General features: G+C 36.1%; 1 protein-coding gene across 2 annotated transcripts in view; it reads left to right on the top strand.

Annotated features, from left to right (window-relative positions):
* ANO2 (anoctamin 2) overlaps positions 1–20,826 on the top strand; it is a 531,090-nt gene that overhangs the window by 476,247 nt on the left and 34,017 nt on the right. The window lies entirely within an intron of this gene.

Raw genomic sequence — 20,826 nt, 5'->3', positions numbered from 1 at the left:
TCATCTTTCTATAACTGTCCAAGAAAGCAGGTGATTGATGAAGGTCTGCATAAAGTAATAGAAGCAGTTGGGTGCTCAGTAGATAGAGCACCAGATCTAGAATCATGAAGACCAGAGCCGAGATCCAATCTCAGACAGTAATTGTATGATCCTGGACAATTCATTTTAACCTCTTTTTGCCTTAATCCACTAGAGATAGACATGGTGAACCACTCCAGTATCTTTGCCAAGAAAATCCTATGGACAGCATTGACATACATGGTCCAAGGGATCATAATGTCAGAAAAGATTGAATAACTGAACAAGAAGCATGAAGAAGTATGGTAGTGATAGCAAAACACTCGTGTGCCAGTCTTTTTCAGGCATTTTCCAGTTGAGATGATGGCAGAAGTGGGAATTCTTCAATGGAGTACCACATGTGATGATGTTAATTCCATTAATGGTACTAGAAAATAATTCATGCTGCCCAAGGTATATCACTTTATGGCCATGAAGTTCTACAGATGATTTTGGACACTTTGGTTAAGAAAGGACTTTAGATGAAGAAACATAATTCTGATACAACAAGGCCATAGATAATACCAAAAAGTATGAGACTTAAACCCAAACAAAAATATTACCAATTAATGCTCCTTACTTGGAGAATATAAGTACTAGCAAGCCCTTGGAACTTGTCTGCATTAGCTTTACTTTGGGAGGAGATAGCAAAAATGTACATTATATAGGGGTGGTGATGGACTGTTTTAACTGGTATTCTCTATTTTAATTTTTTTTAATTTAGTATAGCTTTTTTATTTACAAGTTATATGCATGGCTAATTTTACAGCATTGACAATTACCAAACCTTTTGTTCCAACTTTTCCCCTCCTTCCCCCCACTCCCTCCCCCAGATGGCAGGTTGACCAATACATATTCAATATGTTAAAGTATAAATTAAATACAATATTAGTATACATTTCCAAATATTAACTGGTATTCTCAATTTATATCTAACAAAACTCCAGAACACCTCTGCAACTGACAAAATATTTTTGAAAATTGTCACTCGTTGTATTATTCAAGAACCATTCAGACTAAGGCAGAAACTTTGAAAATATGATGTTCACAGAGATTTTGGCTTTGTCTGACATCAAGAAGCTTCAGACAACATTTTATGATCCTCAAAATTAGTGATCCTATGATCTCTAAAAGGGCTAAAAGGGATTATTATCATTAATTAAATCAGTAAGCATTACTTGAGCTCTTACTATGTACCAGGCACCGTGCTAAGCGGTGGAGATGCAAAGAAAGGCAAAAGATAGTCCTTGTCCTTGAGGAGATCACAATCTAAGGGGTGAGAGGGGTCCTGTGGAGAGATAACTAAGGTGAGAGGGGTCCTCTGGAGAGATAACTAGTATATATGTACAAGATATATGCAGGACAAATAGAAAAAAATTGACAGAAGGGAGGCACTAGAATTAAGAAGGATTGGTAAAGGCTTCTTTTAGAAAATAAGATTTTAGCTAGAACTTGAAGTTGAGGAAGTCAAGATGTAGAATTGAGGAGGGGGCCTTTCAGACATGGGGGAGAATCAAAGAAAGTGCCTGAAAGAGAGAAATAAACAGCAAAGACACCTATGTCACTGAATCAAAGAAGCCAGGGATATAGAGTATAAGAAAGCTATGTGTTTGTGTTGAGGAATAAGAGAGGGGATAAGTTATGAATGGCTGTAAACATCAAAGAGGATTTTGTATTTGATCCATGATGTTATAGGGGACCAGTGGAGTTTTTTTCAATATGAGAATGATATGGTAAAGCCTGTACTTTAGGAACTGGTGGCTCAGTGGCTTTAGAGTAAGGAGAAACTTGAGGCAGGCAGACCTCCGTATATGCTACTGCAATAGTCCAGGTATGAGGTGATGAGGATTTGCACCAGGGTGATGGCTGTATCAAAGGAAAGAAGCAGGACATATGCAAGAGATTTTGCAAAGGCAAAACTGACAAATTTTATAAAACAGGATTTGGAGAGTGGGAAATAGTGAAGAGTCCAGAATGACATCTAGATTGTAAACCTGGAGGATTGGAAGGATATGGTCAAGTTACTAAACTTCTCTGAACATTAGTCTCATTTGGAACAACCTGAGCCTCAGATCCTTACTAGATGTTTGATTATGAGCCAAATAATATAACTGCTGATTGCCTCAGTTTCCTTATCTGTAAAATGGGGGAAAATAATTGCACCGACTTCCCAGAGGTGTTATATGAATAAAATAATAATGTAAAATATTTTACTAACTTTAAGTTATTGTATAAATGTTTATTCTATTATGTTTATTAGTCTATCATGTTTATTATTGTTGTTAGTTACATTCCCAGGATTGTATAGGCAATGATAATAGCAACCCATTCCTATGACCTATTAAGAATTATAAGATTCTTTCCCCCAATCACTCTAAAAGCCTGATAACTGCAAATACTATTTGTATTTTATTTATAGAGAGGAAAACTGAACCTCATGGAGTTATGATTGGTCCTCTATTCTTATTGCCTCCACTCCTTTTCTCATTTACTTCTCAACTCTGCAATCTGGTTTTCAATAGAAGTTGTTTTTTCCAAATCTCTTAATTGATTAATTTCTACTTTTTCTCCCCAAATCTTCCTTCTTGACTTTTCTGTAGGATTTGACATTGTTGAGTTTTTGTGACATTGCTTTCTCTCTCTTAGTTTTTTTTTTTTAACCTGTCTCCTCCCATCTTCTTTTCTGGATCATCATGTATATTCCTCCTTTAACTATGGGTGTTTTCTCAAGGCTCTTTTTTGGACCTTTCTCTTCTTCTTCTTTATTCTCTCTCTTGGTGATTTCATCACTTCCCATGGTTTCAATTATCACCTCTATATAAATGACCCTCATATAAATATATCCATTCCTCCTGAATGGATTCCTATATCACCAACTGCCCATTGGATGTCACAAATAGAATACCCACAGGGGACTCAGAATCAACATATCCAAAATAAAAATTATTCCTCTTAAAACCTATCTCTATTCCAAAATTACTTATTTCTTATGAGGGCACCATCATCCTTCTAGTCATATAGGCTTTCCATTTCAGTCATTTTCAATTTCTCACTCTCTCATACTACACACATATTAATTCAATTCTCAGGGCTTTTTTTTTTTTCATTTCTGCCTTATCATATCTGTCCCTTTATTCAACAGTCACAAATTAGTTCAGCCCCTCATCATCTGGTTTCATCTGGAATTTTACAATAACTTCTTAAATGCAATAACCTCTTCCTGTCTCTTGTCTCTTTCCATTCCTCTCTACACCAAAACCAGTTTTACAGCTGTGTTACATATGATTCCCTTTCATGGACTCTCTGATCCAATAAAACTGACTTTCTTATGCTTTCATATGCCATTCTATCTCCCATCTCTGTGTCTTTCCATAGGTTCTTCTTGTCTTCAGAATTACTTCTTTTCTTATCTTTATCTCTAAGAACTCCTTATTTCCTTTAAAGTTTCTCAGGTCTCTAGATACTAGAGATTTCACTACCAATTATTTTGTATTTATTTATTTTTGTATATTCTGTAATTATATATCTACAAGTGGTCTCTATGTTAGAGTTTTTAGTGTGTCTGATTGTGGCTAATGAGACTAATGTCAACTCAGAATTCTCTGCATAGGTCAGACACAAATAGTCTATTAACATTTTGGGTGGCTTCTCTAACTTTGTGCATCTTGTGTTTCTTCTGAGCAAATTCAATTCTGCCTTTCTCAGAGATGACCTTCTATGATGGACTGACCTGTGCCATTGTCTCCTATGTCATACAATCAATTCTAACATTCTTAAGAGAGACCTTAAAAGTGTCATTGCATCACTATTTCTGACCACTTTGTGAGCAGTTGCTATGTGTGAGTTTTCCATAAATTTTTTTGGCAAGTGCACATTTGGTGTTCGAACAATGTGGCTAACCCAACTATGTTGTGCTTTCTTAAGTAGAGTCTGAATGCTTGGCATTGGTTCAAAGCTAGCTACAATAACCTCTCATTTCTTGAGTTCTATAAGTTAATTATATTTATGGCCTGTGAGTGATATTATAAGTATCAAGGACCAAATGGCCCTTGGTAGAAAAAAGTGTCCCTACCCCTGAATTACACCATGAAAGGATAGATTTTGACCAACATCTAATTTGGGGGAGGGGGCAAGTATAGGACGGTATGAATAACCACTTGGAAATAAGATGTAGCAGTATAAAAATTTAGAACTGAAAATAATTAGTCATGAACATTTATTAAATGCCTTCTATTTACCAAGCACTGTGTTAAAACGCTGATAACAGAAAGACAAAAAACAGTTCTTACTCTCAAAGAACTTGATGTATTAATAGTTATTGTTTGTTAAGTTGTTTTTCAGTCTTCTCTGACTTTTCATGACCCCTGTGGAGGGAATTTCTTGGCAAAAGATACTGGAATTGTTTGATATTTTCTTCCCCAGCTCATTTTACAGATAAGAAAACTGATTAGAGAGAAGTGACACAGCTAGTAACTGTCTGAGGCCAGATTTAAACTTAGGAAGATGAGTCTCCCTGATACTAGACCTGAAACTTTATCTCCTGCCCCACCATCTACTGAAGGAGATATAATATGAAAACATCAGAAGACAGATCTGGAAATAGCCATAGGAAACAAATATTGTCTTAACTTGAATAGTGAGTTTGGGACTAACAGCAAATCCAGCCTATGAACTGATTTTGGAATGAAAGGATATTGGTAGTGTAACAAATTACAAGCAGAAGATAATTTTGAAGATCTCCAGAAAAGATCTGTTTTAATCAGGCACAGAAGGAGATAGGCCAAGCACAGGTGGGCTAAGCACAGACATTGAGTAAAAAGATTCTCCCTATGCCAGAGAACCTATAGGGAGGAATCTACAACTGTGTTGGCTACTCTGTCCTGGTTGCAAGCCAGTAGATCAGCAGACTAGTTATAAGACATCCAACACAAATACAAAAGGCAAATAGTGAATCCCCAAACTCCAGAATTTCACAGGACCTGGCTATACCCACCTAGTATTGGAAGTTAATCATCCCTGATCTAAAAGCAGACCTCAACTTAAAAAAAAAAAATGAGTAAAAAATAAAAAGAACTCTGAACATAGATGGTTTTTATGGTGAAAGGGAAGAACAGATTTCAAACCTGGGGTTACTAAAAGCAGATCATCTCCAAATGAAGCCCCAAAGGTTGATATAAATTGGTCCCCATCCCACAAGGCTCTCTTGGAAGAAATTAAAAAAGGATCTTAAAAGATAGCTAGAATAAAAATAGGGAAAGAAAATGAGAATAAGGGAGGGGATAGTAGGAAATAAAGAGAGGACTTTATATAACAACTGGAGTCTCAGGAATATTGGGTTGAGTATGGTTTGACTGGGGGGGTAGTTTGTGATTTATTGCTGAATAAATTCAGGAGGGTTATTGACATGACTTCAGGTCAACTTCAAGGTGATATATTCTCAGAATTATGCTCTCAAGTAAAGAGATCAGAAGACTGAATTAATGTGATAGTATTTCTCTCTTATCCCTGATGGCAAACCAGGCCTAGAGATGGGCAGATAGATCAGTCTTCCTGTGGATGTCAGTTATCCCCCTGCTAGTCTTCCTCAAGAGTCTTATAAAACAGTCCCAAACACTGGAATCTTAGAATACTTAAAAGGATTCCCTCATTGGCATTCATATACAGGTGAGATGAAATTTCACATATTTCCTTTTCTTGCCTGGAGAAGAGGATGATTGGCAATCAGAAGTCTTTTATCTGACTTGATTTGGGGACATATCTCAAAGTGGTTACATAGACATGTCCCTGTGATGTAGCACATGTTCTGAAATTAGCAGAACTCAATTTATACAACTGGAACTAGAAGGATTTCTCCTAATTTGTTGTTCAATAGAAAGTGAGCACTTTCTCTTTCTCATCTTATTTCAAACTTAACTTTTTTTTTCTCTAACACCACTGTTCTCAAACTGTCTAGTCTATTCATTTATATAGAGCAGGGCTCCTTAAAATTCTTCCACCACTCCTTTTTACTCAAGAAATTTTTATGTAATGCTAGGTATGTAAGGAGATAAAATAGGAATACAAATAAAACATTTACTGATAATAAATCATAAAGAAATTTATTTTAAAACAATTCTTTGGTATACATATAAACACTATAAAGATGAAAGCAAATTTGCATACAAATGAGGATGTGATTATTTATTTTTACATAAATAACTAAATATTGGTGGAATATCTGGTAACTTTTTACTACTGCCAAATTTTTCATGACCTAGCCTACATTCAGATAAGTGATGTCATATGGGGTCATGACCCACAGTTAAGAAGCTTTAGTTTAGATCCTACTGTAGACATAGTAAAGGAAGTGTCCTTGGAGTACATCCAGGTCCCTTCATTTTATAAAGAAGGAAAAATAAATTCCAGCTGCATTAAATGACTTAGCTAAAATCACATGGGCAAGTACATTTCCAAGGCAAGATTTGAACTCAGGTATTCTGAGTCTTGTTACCATCATCTCAGATTATTCTTTGGATTTATGATTCTATCTTACCCACATCCCTAATCCTAGAAACATTTTCTATTTTAAAGATAAATGTAAGTATGATTTCCCTTTACCCTATGTAATTGGGGCCTCATTCTGCATTTTATATATATATATATATATATATATATATATATATATATATATATATAATATTCAATAATTCATTAAATTCAACAAGCACTTTTTGAGTGCTTATTATGTGTAGGGTACTGGGGAGGATACAAAATGAATAAGAATATTTCTTTACATTCAGAGAATGGGTGATACTTTGGCTACAATGGATCAAGTGAGGTTTCAAAGCAAAGCCTTTCCTGACTATAACTACCTCCATCCATGTCTGAGATCAAGTCTTTGGTGAAAATGAATCACAGAAATAGTTTGCCTGCTGAGGCATGGATTTAACCTGAACTCCAATTAGGAACAGTCTCCTTAGAGAGCCCACCTTCTAGCTCAATAGGAATTCATCAAGACTGCGGTCACATTTCCTAAGGAAAAGCTTACCCTTCTATGCTTGCCTGAACAGAGATGTATTATGGATAATTCCTCATTCTCTTCTTCCTTTGCTTCCTTCTGCTCACCAAGCATCCTTTGAATTTAGAGGTAACTCTCTAAAGGAGAAAAATGTACTAGTCTAGAAATCAGAAGTTTGCCAGCAACATCCCATCCTCTATCCTGATTTGCTTTGTGACCTCAATTAGATATGCTCTTGAAAAGGCCTTGGAGAAGTAGTAGGAGACTTTGGGGCCAAGATCTGCAACTAAATTGCTGTGTGATATTAGAAAAAATCACTTCTCTGATCTCCCATTGTCTCACTGTAAAATGAAGGAGGTAGGAATCAAAGAACTCTATGTTATTGAAGTCACCCAATGGGTGAATGGAAGGCATGGAAGTAAAGTCACTTCCTTGAAGATACTCAGGAAGCTGACATTAGAGGTGAGTCAAAGACTTGGTCTCCATGGTGAGGATGCCCATAGGAACAGCATGGCATAGGGGACAATGTTGGACCTCCTTCCTTCTGATCAAGACAGACCTCCCAACCTCTAGCCAAAGTTACAGACAAAGGCAAGCCCAGTGAAACTGAAGCTGTCTGCTCCCTCTGCTGTGCCTGACACCATGATCCTACAGTGTTCCCCTCTCAGCTGTCAGCTTCCTTGCTGAGCAATCCGGACCACCCATGTGGACAGGAAGCATGCTGAGCTGCTCAACCCTGAACCTGTCAGCCTGAATGGCCCCACAAGGCATGAGGCTAGGCAAGGCAGCAAGGAGAAGAGTATTATATTTACTTTTTTTCCTAAATTGAGCTGGAACACAAGTACCAAGGGCAGGGTAGGGGGAGATCCTGGCTGGAAAGGAGAGGAGAGAAGGGCAGGTTATTATCTTAAAGCAGGGCCAAAGGGAAGATTAGAGAGAGTGAAGGCTTTGATGGATCATGCAAGGGACATTTGTAGTGGGATGGGGAACTGGAGTTAGCAGCAAAAGGAAACACAAAAGGAAGAAATTAGTCTGGGAGACCTGGAAGAGAAAACCACAAGGGAATCTCCAATATTAGGCCTCTTACCCAAATAGCTTATTAAGAAATAAGCAAGATCACTTATTCTCTTTGGCTGAGGGACAGAAATCCAGAACCCCTGGATATATTTAAATAAAAAGCATTATATTCGTTAGCATTAATAAGATTATTTTGGCTTTCACAGCACTTTCTTAGAATATTAGAGTGGGAGAAAGAATGTTAGAGTTCATCTAATTCAATCTCTCATTTTATAGATGAAAGCCAAGAAAGGAGAAATATTTTGCACCAGATCATATGAGGAATTGGGGACAGAAATGGGACTCTCCTATTACAGCATCCTATTTACCACTAGGGTATGGTGTTTTTCTCCAGGCCTGTGGAAAAAGGAAATTCTTCTATTCTGTTGTCACAAAGTGTGTCTTCTGAAACAGGTCTATAAACTGTTTTCTAAGAAATAGAATTTGAGGTAATTGAAAGTGTACTCTTCTTGGATCTCATCCAAGTGGCATCAGTGACATGGTATCAAAAAGCCCATTGTAAATGGACTACATCTCTAAGGCAAGTCTTCTAGTGATACATTACAGATTAACACAGGTTAACAGAGCTCATTTTCCCTGAATCTTATTAAAATGATTTGTCAGTCTATGTGTCTGATTTTTTTTTAATTTATAAGTCTTGGTCATTCTATTCTGTATATAATCAGAGTACAATAGAACAACAAGCTTGCATATATCTGAGGTAGAAATATTTTACAAACCTACTTGAATTCTGTTTCAGCTAGAGCATCTACTATCCCCCTGACATGGCAAGACTTTTTTAATGCAATTTCATAGAGATAATGACTATTTCTATTTGTATGACATTTTCCTACTTTCTGGATTCTCACATCTACCATTTTTGTTCAGACCTTCATCCTTTTTCAAGGTCTCCCTGCATAAATCTTTCCCACTGCAATCCATCTTTCACACACATGCCAAAGTGGTTTTCCTAAATCAATGTCCAACCATGCTGTCCTCTACTATATGAATTCTAAATGTTCCCTGTTAACTATTGTATCAGCTATCAATTAAACTTCTGTTTGGGGCACCTAAAGCTTTTCACAACTTGGCTCTGTTTTACCTTTCTAGATCTTACACATTATTTAGCTTTCATATGCTCTGTGGTGTAGCCAGGCTACTCCTTTTCTTCTTCATTTATGATACTATATCTCCTATCTCCAGGCCTTCTTCCCCCTCCCCACCCCACCTTCCATCTTGTAATAATTGGTTTCCTTCAAGAGCCAAGTTAAGAACTAACTTCTACAAAAACTTTCCTGGCTCTACCTCCCTTATTTCACAATTGATGAGAAGCCCTATTAACTTCCATTTCTTTGCCAGTATGAAAAAAAAAGAATTGCTGTAAATATTTTAGTAGATACTTTTCTTTATTCTTAGATCTCTTTGAAGTATGGAACAAGGTGTTTCAATGTCAAAATACAAGAAAAGTCTAGTAAAAAAATTAGGGGACATAGTTCCAAATTGCTTTCCAAAATTGCTAAATTAATGTGCAAGTTTGAGTATTAATATTCCTGCTTTTCTACATCTCCTTACAATATATCATTTTCCTTCTTTTGTGTGTCATTTTTGTCCATGTGAAGGGTGTAAGACAGGATCTCAGAGCTATTTTATGTTTTCTAATATCACTTATTTGTAGTTTTTTTCATAGATATTGTTAGCTTAGATTTCAAATATAATCATAATATAAAAGGAAATGATAAAAGACAGGAAAATTGCAGGCCAATATCATTAATGAATGTCAATTCAAATAAAAAAAAATCCTGGAGAACTACTGTTTGATCCAAGAAATCATTTATTATGATCAAGTTGGATTTATACCAGAAATACAAAAATAGCTCATCATTAAGAGGAAAAGTCAACATAATAATATTATTAAAAAAAAAAAAAACGAAAAGCACATGATAATTTAGTACCATACTCGTTTTTGTTAAAATCCATATAAATTTTAGGTATAGAAGGACCTTTTTAAAAATATTATAAAAAGTATCTGTTTAAAACCAGAAAAAAGCATTATCTGTAATAGGGCTATATTAGGCACATAGCTTTCCCTATAGAAAAAAACCCAGTCATACATACTCTCTACATTATTATTTTCTATACTTCCAGAAGTCTAGCAATAGCAAAGACAAAAGAAATAAATTATATATATATATACACACACACACATATATATATGTGTGTGTATGTGTGTGTATAAAGGTAATAAAAAGGATATGAAACAATTCCTATTTGCAGATGATATAATAGTTTGATTAAAACAATCTTAGAAATCAGAAAATAGTTTTAGCAAATTATAGGCCATAGAATAACCCTCAAAAATCAGTGTTTCTCTTTAATAATGAAAATATCCAGGAAGCAATAATAAAAAGCCTATTCCAAATAACCATAAAATGCATAAAATATCTGGAGTTCAATCAACCAACCAAATCCCTGAAATATGTATCTAGATTCCATTACAAACTCTTCTTTAAAGAAATGAAGAACAACTTAGATAGCTGGAGGGATATTCACCTGCTCATGACTGGGTAGAGCCAAAATATTGCAAATGATAATACCACCAAAATTACTTTTTATGAAGAATTCCCTATGTGATTAAACTGCTAAAAAAAACTGCCTGGAAAATGTTAGACTTAAACTTTAATATTTGATGCTTTAATATTAAAAGTCATAATCTAAAATAGCTAGAGCCCTTTGAAATAAAGACTATAGGCACTAGCATCTTCATCTTAAATTAAGAAAATGAGTTTTAAAGTAATTAAGAATCATGCCCATATCACCTTGTCAGCAAATATTAGAGATGGGATTTGAACCTAAGGTTTTTCTGACTGGCCTAGCTCTATTTGGACCATACATTGACTCTTGAGACAAAATAGCATTTGCGAAGATTCTTTGAAAAGTACATAGTACTATATGATTAAAGATAATACAGTTACTTTTTTTTTGTCCTTCACTTGTGATTTCATTGCTCTATGAGCTCCCTCTACTGAAGCAGATAAAGAAGTCATCTGTAAATTAAAGATTGCTTAGGACTCTATGAGAATGAAGGGACTTGCCCAGGGAGGTTTAGCTAGTATTTGTCAAAGCAGAATTTGAATCCAGAACTTCCTAATTTCAAGGCTGACCCCCTATTAACTTGACCTCTTACTAAATTCTCAGGCATGAAGATGAGGTTATATTGGTATCAATTTAAGGAGGAAAGATCATCAGAAAGTTTAGGAGTATGGGAATAGAATTTTGTGAGTAGAAGTGACCATCTATTCAGAGAATCATAATGATTTAAAGGTAATTAGACATCATCTAGTCTAAAAACTTTGAAAAAGGAAGAAACTGAGATCCAGAAGATTGATAAGATGTGCCAGGATAACACAGGTAGTAGAAGAGGGAGGATTAAAACCCAGACCATCTGACTTCCAGTGTAGTGATTTATTTATTTATTTTTCTACATATCATCTTAAGAGTTCTTTTACATAAATGGTAAAGTACAGAATAGGGGAGTTGGTGATAAAGTTGATAAAGCACCAGATCTGGAGTTAGGAAAACTTGAGTTCAAATCCAGCCTCAGACACTAGCTTTGTGATTCTGGGCAAGTCTCTTAACTCTCTTTGCCTCAGTTTCCTCACCTATAAAATGAGCTGGAGAAGGAAATGGCAAACTTAATATATCTTTGCTCAGAAAAACCCCAAATGGGGTCATGAAGAGGCAGATACAGCTAAAACAACTAAGGAACAACAAACCTTAGTGTATTAGTTTTATGAATATAAAAGAAGGAAGTTATTGGGATAATAAGAATGAAAAGACTTCTCAGGTCTTACCCTTTTCTAACATTTGGTGGATTTTGATGAATCCAAGAAAGACTTACTCCCACTAAAGTAGTAGAGTAGCTTATTTTTATAATTCCAAAAAAAAAATCTCATATCTATGCCTAGAATCTTCAGGAAGAGAAAATAGAGATAGACTGACTCCCCTGTGTCAAAATTGGAAGGATTTTCCAAAGCAATTATATCCCACTAGATGGGCAAAGAATTGAGTTGACTAGAGAAAATAGTGTAATATTATTATATCGCATTATGATGGAAAACTTTGAATTTCTGGCCTAGTAGAAAGTTCACTTTCATAACTATAGTCAAGATTTTACATACACACGCACGCACACACACACACACACACACACACACAGAGCATATATGTATGTGTGTATGCATTTATGTATACCATTGTTGGAAGGAGTGTGTGTGTGTGTGTGTGTGTGTGTGTGTGTGTGTGCGCGCGCTTGTGTGTTTATAGGGGAATTTATAGGATTGATGGAGAAATGCCTTCTTATTCTTAAAGGGCTTTGAGGAAGAAAATTCTGGTCTTTTTCAATAGCATTTTCAGGATCTTACAACTTTAAATTCAGCAAATTATTATGATTTTAACTTACCTCCTCTAACTGATTTCAGTGTATTTGGAGAGCAGATACTTAAAAGTAAAAATTTTTAAAGAGGAGAAGAAACCATTATTTGAATTTTGGCTCTGATCTTTGATCCCAATGTGAATATTGATTAGTTGCTTTTCTCTCTGCATCTCATTTTTCTTATCCTTAAAAAGAGGGATGGATTAGATCAAAGCTTCTTATTTTGTGGGTCAGGACCCTATATGCACTCATGTAACCGAATGTGGGCATTACGAAAAATTTGGCAACAATAAAAGATTTCTGAATACAATAACAAAAAAAATCAATTCACAATTAAATGTAATGTATCCGAGGTATATGAATCTGGTAATGAATCGAAGTGATGAATCTGGCAGTGAATGATTGCCCAACTTCACTTCAGCTTTGGTTCTGAACATATCACATGTGTACTCTGCACTGTGCATGCACAAAGGCTGCAAGAAATACTGCTCAGATTCTAGATAAGATTGAGTAAAAATATCTTGGGCAAATAAGGCTCAAGTGGGAAAAGATTAAGAAGCTCTGGATTAGATTATCTCTAAGATCTTTTCCTGTTCTAACCCTGTATGTAGAAGGTGTTCAGGTGCAGAGGAAAGAGCCCAGAATTGGGTGTTGCTGAACCTGAGTTTGAATCTCTCCTTTGCCATTACAATTTTCATAAACCTACTATTTTGCACAGTACCTGGCATGTGTTGATTGATAATCTCTTGGACTTGTTTTTCTCATCAATAAAATTAGGCATGAGACTCAATATCCTCTAAAGTATCTTCCAGTTCAAGGTTCATGATGCTATTTTAATAAGATTTTGTATACTTAATAGTACTTTTAGAGTCCTTCCATTCCCCTTCATCCTTCTCTTCTCCAAAGTTAGAAAAGCCTTGTTCTTTTGCTTGGGGATTATTTCCCAGATTGCTAATGAAATTTTCTCCAGACCCTGGCATAATCCTAGTTTTCTGAAGCTGCTGAGCCCCTGCTGAGGTTCTTGTCAAAGCCCTGTCTGCTCCCTGTTTATGGGGTCATTTAGCACTTAAGAACATTTTCCTTGTCAGGCCTTCATGCTGTCCTATAACTGCTGAACACATTTGGGGTTTTTTTTTGCCTGTAATTAGAAGGCAAAGCACTTCAGCCCAAGAGTTGAAAGTCTGGCTGATGAAATAAACTCTGCTTGCCCTCCCTTACTATGTTTTTATTTATATTTATATTAACAAGCTGTTTATAGCAGTCTCCTTTCAGCAACTTCTCCCCAAATGAAAGAAATTAAAAGTTCATACTGAGGAGCTTATCAGTTTCATTTATTCCCTCACACTGCTGGATGCTCAAGATGGAGAATATACTACCTCCAGTTTCTATTCATTCCAATGGAGTTTACCCTTACTAAGTCACAGCAAGTAAAAAAGAAAAGGAAAAAAATCATAATCATCTTCATCAAGTTAATTGTTTTGACTTGGGCTTTTTTGGAAGTTTATGTAGAAAAGTTACATCACTAAGTTATATTACTTTTCTCTTATTTTGACCATTAGTATGATTCTTCCCACTTTCATTTGCTTGACTTTTTTGTTTGTTTGGTGGGGAGCAGGACAGAAATACTCCCCTAATGCTCATATTCTAATGGGGGTTACACTTTGTCATTATTAATAATTAATATATATTATTAATTATGTAAATAATCTCAGAGAAAGGGCACTAAGAATAACTGAGAGTATGGATAGTCTCTCATTTGTGATTGTTTTCGGTCATTGTTAGTCATATTATATCTGACTCTTCATGAACCCATTTTGTTTTGCTTCGGTTTGGTTTGGTTTTGCCAACGGTTTGCCATTTATGTCTGTAGCTCATTTTACAGATGAAGAAACCTAAGGCAAACAAGGTGAAGTGACTTGCCAAGTCACATGGCTATTCAGAGGCTAAGGACAGATTTGAATTCAGGAAAATGAATTTTCTGACTCCATGCCCAGTACTTTATCCATTGCACCACTGAACTGACCCCAAATATTGATGATTCTATTTCTATGTGACTTGCATTCAAACTCTTCTTTCTATCCACACAGCCACCAACATAATTTTGGCCACCAGCATGTCTCATATGGAGTCATTTGGTCAATGACTTTCTACCTCTTCTCCTGTCTCCCCTTTCCAGGCCATCCCCCCTCATCACTGCTAAATAATAATAATACTTATTAATAATAATATTCCTAAAACAAGTATTGCTCCCTTGCTCAAGAAGCTCTAATAGATTCTCAGTTGCCACTAGAATAGAACATAAACTTCTCTATTTGGCATTTAAAACTCTTATAATCTGGGTTATCTCATATTTCCAGATCCATCCCACAGTCTCCTTTATGCTGTCTCAATTATAGTGAAACTGATCTTCTCATGATTCCCTGCATATGACTTTGCATTTTATATCTTGGTTTTGTAAGGGCTCAGCTCTGTGCCTAGATACAACCACCTTCACTTTTGCCTTGTAAATCTCTGTATTCCTTCAAGGCTCAGTGCAAATGCTATCTCCTGCACAAGATCTTTTCTGAACCCAAAAGCTACCAGTTCTTACACTACTCCTGGAAATTACTTTGTATTTACTATGGATATATTTTATATTTGCTTATATGTGTTCCTATTGTGTCTTCCCAATACAACATAAGCTGCTAGAAGATAGATAGTTTCATTTTTTTTTCTTTTTGTCCCTAATACCTAGCAGAGTGCCTGGCACAGAATAGCTGCTTAATAAACATGTGGCAAATTTATTGCAAGATGAAACAGGACAATCACAAAGGAGAAGACAGGTTGTATCATAATCAGTACATACCTCTTCACAGATTCTTTTATTTTCCCAATTACTAAGTATTTATTTTCTATTTCTTCCATCACTCCACCCCTTGAAAAAAAAATAAAAAATAGGGCACTTGTAACAAATGTGTGCATGGTCAAACAAAACATATTCTCTAATTGGCCATATCCAAAAATGGATGTCTCATCCTGTACCCAGAGTCTATCATCTCTGTCAGGAGGTGAGTAGAAACTTCATTATAATTTCTCTGGAATTGTGATTGGTCATTGCAATAATGAGAGCTTTTAAAACTTTCAACGTTGTTTCTTTATAGCATTATAGTATATTTATATAGGTTAGCATCTATTTTCATTATAATTAATTTGTTTATAAGAGGGAGTATTATTTTTCCTTTCTTTCCAGCCTCCAAATTATTCTGTATTTATTTTGGATATGTTCTGTACATTTTCTCTCCTCCAATAAAGTATATATCCCTGAGGGTGAGAACTGTTTCATTTTTGTCTTTCATACCTGAAAAACCCAACATATAATAGATATTAATAAGTGCTTTTGATAGCAAAGATAGAGTGCCTAGAATTGTGATTGTCCATATCTTTTATATCATCAAAATTAACTATACATCCAAAAAAAACAGAGAGAAACAGTGCAGAGCAGGCCAGATTTTGAGCCTTTGCTATACAAAGAATAAATGCATAGTACTTGTACCTGTGTAATATTGATTACTAAAGAGCCCAACAAAGAAGTACAGTCTCAGAACAAATGTATCTCAAGGGCTGTTAAGAACAGCTGGTAAGGGCTGATAAGATCATGAGCTGAGACTATATGCAGGTATCACCTGCATATCTGAAAAGAATTTCAATACTTTGAGGATCTGTTAATTTTATCTATGAACTCTCCATCTACCAAGAGGATCACAAACTCTCCATACCTTTGTGCACCTTTTTATGAATTTCAGTGGCAAAAGTAAGTTTGAACCTCATGACTGACCTTCTGATGAGTCTCTCTAAAATTAGCCAGGCTCATCCTTCAGTGAGAAGACATATAATCCACACCACCCTATACACATTCTCAAAGACATTTCTGCTTCCATAGGTGATCCAGAGTTACATGCTCTCCCTGGGATAGGCCTGAAGACCTAACATAACCTGCCTATCAAGATGACATTTGTTGAGTGGTGGATGTGAAAGGCAACATAATTTTTGTCAGTGTGTTTATCAAAATGGGCTATTAATCACCCTGAGTTTCTAAAGGTTACATTATTAGAAAATGATCTCTAATAGATCCTAACAAGTAGGAAAGTACAACTGGTGATAATACTGTATGTCTGTCATCCAAAGATCAGACTAGTTAAGTCTGAAAAGACTCATCAGCAAACTGGCTTCAGGGTGGTAAATTTTTCAGCTATAGCCACTCATAATAATAATACTCAGCACTTAAAAATTTGCAAAGTGTTTCACAGAGACTCTCTCTCTTGGTCACTGAAACAACCCTGGGTGATGAGTGCTATTATTACTCCCATTTTGCAGATGATGAAACTGAGGCTGAGATAAGTCAAGTGTGAGGCTGGATTTGCCCAGGGCTGTAGAGCTAGCCTATGTGTAAGGTTAAATTTGAATACTTAAGGTATGATATTTCATCTATAATACAATGCTGCTTCCCTGAGAACTGTCTTAAAACAGACAGGAGATAATTCATACCAACAAAGTCACAACTCTTTGGAGGTGTTAAGGTAGTCAGTATATAAGTACAGTTTTATAGCATGGAGTTATGAAATAAAGGGGAATTTGACTGTTGCATTTCACTGAGCCCTTATAGATCCAGGGTTGGGGGCCCCTTGAACAGCAGGAGAATTCCAAGACCTGCCTCTTTTGCCCAACTGATGAGAGCCTTCGTGATGAAGCACATTATGATTTGGGGGAACATGTGTTCTACAGACACAGAAGACAAAAGTCACTGAATGGTTGAAGAATGCCATCACAAATGTGTTTGGTTCATGTCTGTAATTAAGAAGAATTACTTGTTTTAGGTTTTGTCTTTCAATTTTCTTCATATGAATAAAATATGTGACTATGATAGTGACTTTTGTCCTACCCTTATATTCCCTCATCTTTAGAGTTTTTAAGACTGGGGCTGGGCAGGATGGAAGAGAGGAAGAGGGATAGCAATTTGTGGTGTATTTAATTTCTCTCAGAGCCCTAACAGGGGTTCCTCAAGGAACTTCTCAAGGAATTTAGGAATCATAGAATATTAGGATAGAAGGCTCCTTCGAACTTAATTATCTAGCCCTTTGACCATCTGGCCCTTTTGGAAGCCACTGAGTCATTTTCCAATTATTTCTGATTCTTCATGACCCCATTTGGGATTTTCTTGGCAAATATATTGGGAATAATTTGCCTTTTCTTTCTCCATCTCATTTTTCAGATGAGGAAACTAAGGCAAACAGGATTAAGTGGCTTGCCCAGGGTTACTCAGCTAGTAAGTATCTGAGACTAAATTTCAGTTCAGGTCTTCCTCGTTCTAAGCCCTCTGCACCATCCCCTGCATCAATAGCTGCTCTTTTATTAGTACCAGAAGCAGCCTTTGAAGTCATTCAGTATAGCTTTTTTGGAAGCTATACTAGTTACTATAATCTAGATAGACCTTCTTTGTCAAGTTGGTAAATCCATATCATGGTTTCAAAGGCCTCTTTAAATTAAACATCCTCTGGTAAGGCCCTATGCTAGAAAAATCTCAAGCCTAGACCATCTCTTCACATACCATGTAACATAAGACTATGCCTTCTATATGTCTTTTTTAACTATTCAGAGAAAGACTGAAGTCTGTTTGTTAGCCTCTATGATAATAATATGGAGGGAAGGAAGGTAGAGTCCTTGAGAGCTGACATTGGAAGTCACAAAGACTTGGATCTTGTCATATCCTGACTATATAATCTTGGGCAAGTCCCTTAACCTCTCAACCTCCCCAAGTTGTTCTTTAAGATTCTGAATTGTAAGATAATTGTTCATTTGCATTGGAAGAATGAACTTCTTTAGCAAGTTTCCCACTGGGTCCCATATCCACTCAAAAATAAAATTACATGTCAGTTTAAGATTTGCAAAGCACTTTTCTCAAAATAGTCCCATGGCAAGGAGTAGTTTCAATAAGAGTTTCACCATCTTTCAGGAAAAAAAAGTAAAGACTTAGATTAAGTGACTAGTCTATAAGTACCCAGCTATTAAGTGGGGTAGGATTCAAATCTATATGTTTTCATGGAAAGTCTAGACCTCTTTCAGTATTTTCTATGCCAGTTGTTGTCAGTGTATATTTTCAGTTTTAAAGAAATAGTTCTTTTGGTTTCCTTTCCCTAACACTTTGCCAGATGGAGGATTTGAAAATATGTACATCTCTGTTAAGGGAGGTCACAAATGGAAGAGAATCCTTCCTCCCACAGAGAAGAGCTCAGCATTAGGACTCTGCCATGGCATTTAAAACCATATTGTTGTTGTATAAAGATAGGCATTGGTGGTAATAATTCTAGGTAATGCTTTAAGAATTTAGAGAGTGCTTTTTGCTCAAAAAGCCTATAGAATATATAGCAAAAGTAGTATTATTTATATTTTGCAGATGAGGAAACTGAGGTTTGAAGAAATTAAATGACTCATCTATATGGTCACACAGATGGCAAATGTCAGAGCCAGGATTCAAATCCATGCCTCCTTATTCTAAGGCCAGTACTCTTTCTACTACGCCAAATTCCTTTGGTTTGGCAATCACATCTGTAAGAAGTTATTAAAAGCAGAGAATCATCATGTCATTGTGACTAGTCTTCCTCTTCCCATTGCATCTCATTTTCCAGTCTGTGTATTTATTTCATATAGCCACCTATGGTGTTTGATTTTTTCCCCTCTATTTTCAGTTTCCCTAGATCTTTCCCCTATGTTCCTTTCATTCTACCAGGAGCAGCTAGGTGGCCCGTGGATAAAACAATGGCCTTGAATCAGGAAGACTTATTTCCAGGAGTTTAAACCTAACCTCAGAAACTTACTAGCTGTGTGACTTTGGGCAAATCTCTTAATCTGTTTGCCCCAGTTTCCTCATCTATAAAATGAGCTAGAGTTTAAAAAAAAAAAAAAAAAGACAAACTGCTCTAATATTTTCACCAAGAAAATCCCAAGATGGAGTCACAAAGACTGACTGAAATGATTAGACAACAATATCACCATACCCAACTCCTTATGGAAAGGAATTTAGTTTATTGTTTGTCCCCACTCCTAATGGTGTCTTGTTTGATTTCATAAGTTATGTCAACAAGGAAAGCTAGGCTTCTCCTCCCCCATTTTATATCCAGCACCCTATTTATATATCCTTTCTGTCATGTCTCAACACATTCTCTTTGTGCCTTGACACCCCTGGCCAATGCACAGGGGTATTTGTAAGGCGCTCCAGAAACATTTGAAATGCTTGTGTACATGTGTGCCTGTGTGTCTGTAGTCATCGTTCAGCCTCAGGGAAAGGGAGTCACTCTTATTTTGGTAGTAGGCTGGGACTGTGTCATGAAAGGCTTAAGTTTTTGCTTTTTTTTTTGTTTTTTGTTTTTTGTTTTGTTTTGTTTTTAGTCATGTTTAACTCTAACTTTAAGCCCCATTTGGGATTTTCTTGACAAAGATACAGGAGTGGTTTGCCATTACCTCCTCCAGCCCATTTTACAGATGAAGAACTGATGCAAACAGGGTTAAGTGAGTTTCCTAGGGTCACCTTGCTAGTAAGTGCCAGAGATTGAATCTGACCTCAGATCCTCCTGGCACCACCCAGCTGTCTACAAGCTTGGGAGCCAAATTAAAATTTTGACTCCTACCATTTACCTTTTCTAAGCTTCAATTTGTTCATCTGTGAAATGAGACTTTGAACTAAGATAAACTTTATATGTATAAATATCACCTCCATGATAGAATGTTAGCCTCTTGTGGACGGAATTTTTTTTTTTTTATTTTTATCTGTATACCTCAGCCTTTGGCATGTGGTACTCCACTAATAAATGCCTGTTGATTGATTGATTGATTTCTAAGGTCTCTTAGGATCCTAGGAAATAGCCTGAAATGTCCAAAAAAAAAAAAAAAAAAGCATTAAAACTTCATTAGAACTGGGAATCCTCTGATTCTCACCCCCACCTTCAAGCTATGCATTGTTCTGCATTCCCTCAGCATGTAACACCCACAGTATTTGTGTTACACAAATCTTAAATATTTTACATAATTTGGGAAGACGAATAGGAATCCATCATCCTCCTTTAAGTCAGAAACTTTCATGGGGAAGTTCCTTTGAATGCATCTCCTTATAGCATATTAACAGGCTCTTCCTGCAATTAATTCCTTGTTCCCTCAGATCTTCCAAATGCATTTTGTCTGGATCTCAAATTTCCCCGATTCCACTTTCCTCTGTATCTCACTTGGTAGGCAGCAAGTGTCTTGAGGAAAGGGA

The sequence above is a fragment of the Sminthopsis crassicaudata genome, chromosome 5 (assembly GCF_048593235.1).
Source record: "Sminthopsis crassicaudata isolate SCR6 chromosome 5, ASM4859323v1, whole genome shotgun sequence".
Lineage (NCBI taxonomy): Eukaryota > Metazoa > Chordata > Mammalia > Dasyuromorphia > Dasyuridae > Sminthopsis > Sminthopsis crassicaudata.
The sequence above is the reverse complement of the archived record's forward strand: the minus strand, read 5'-3'. Positions and strand labels throughout refer to the sequence as shown.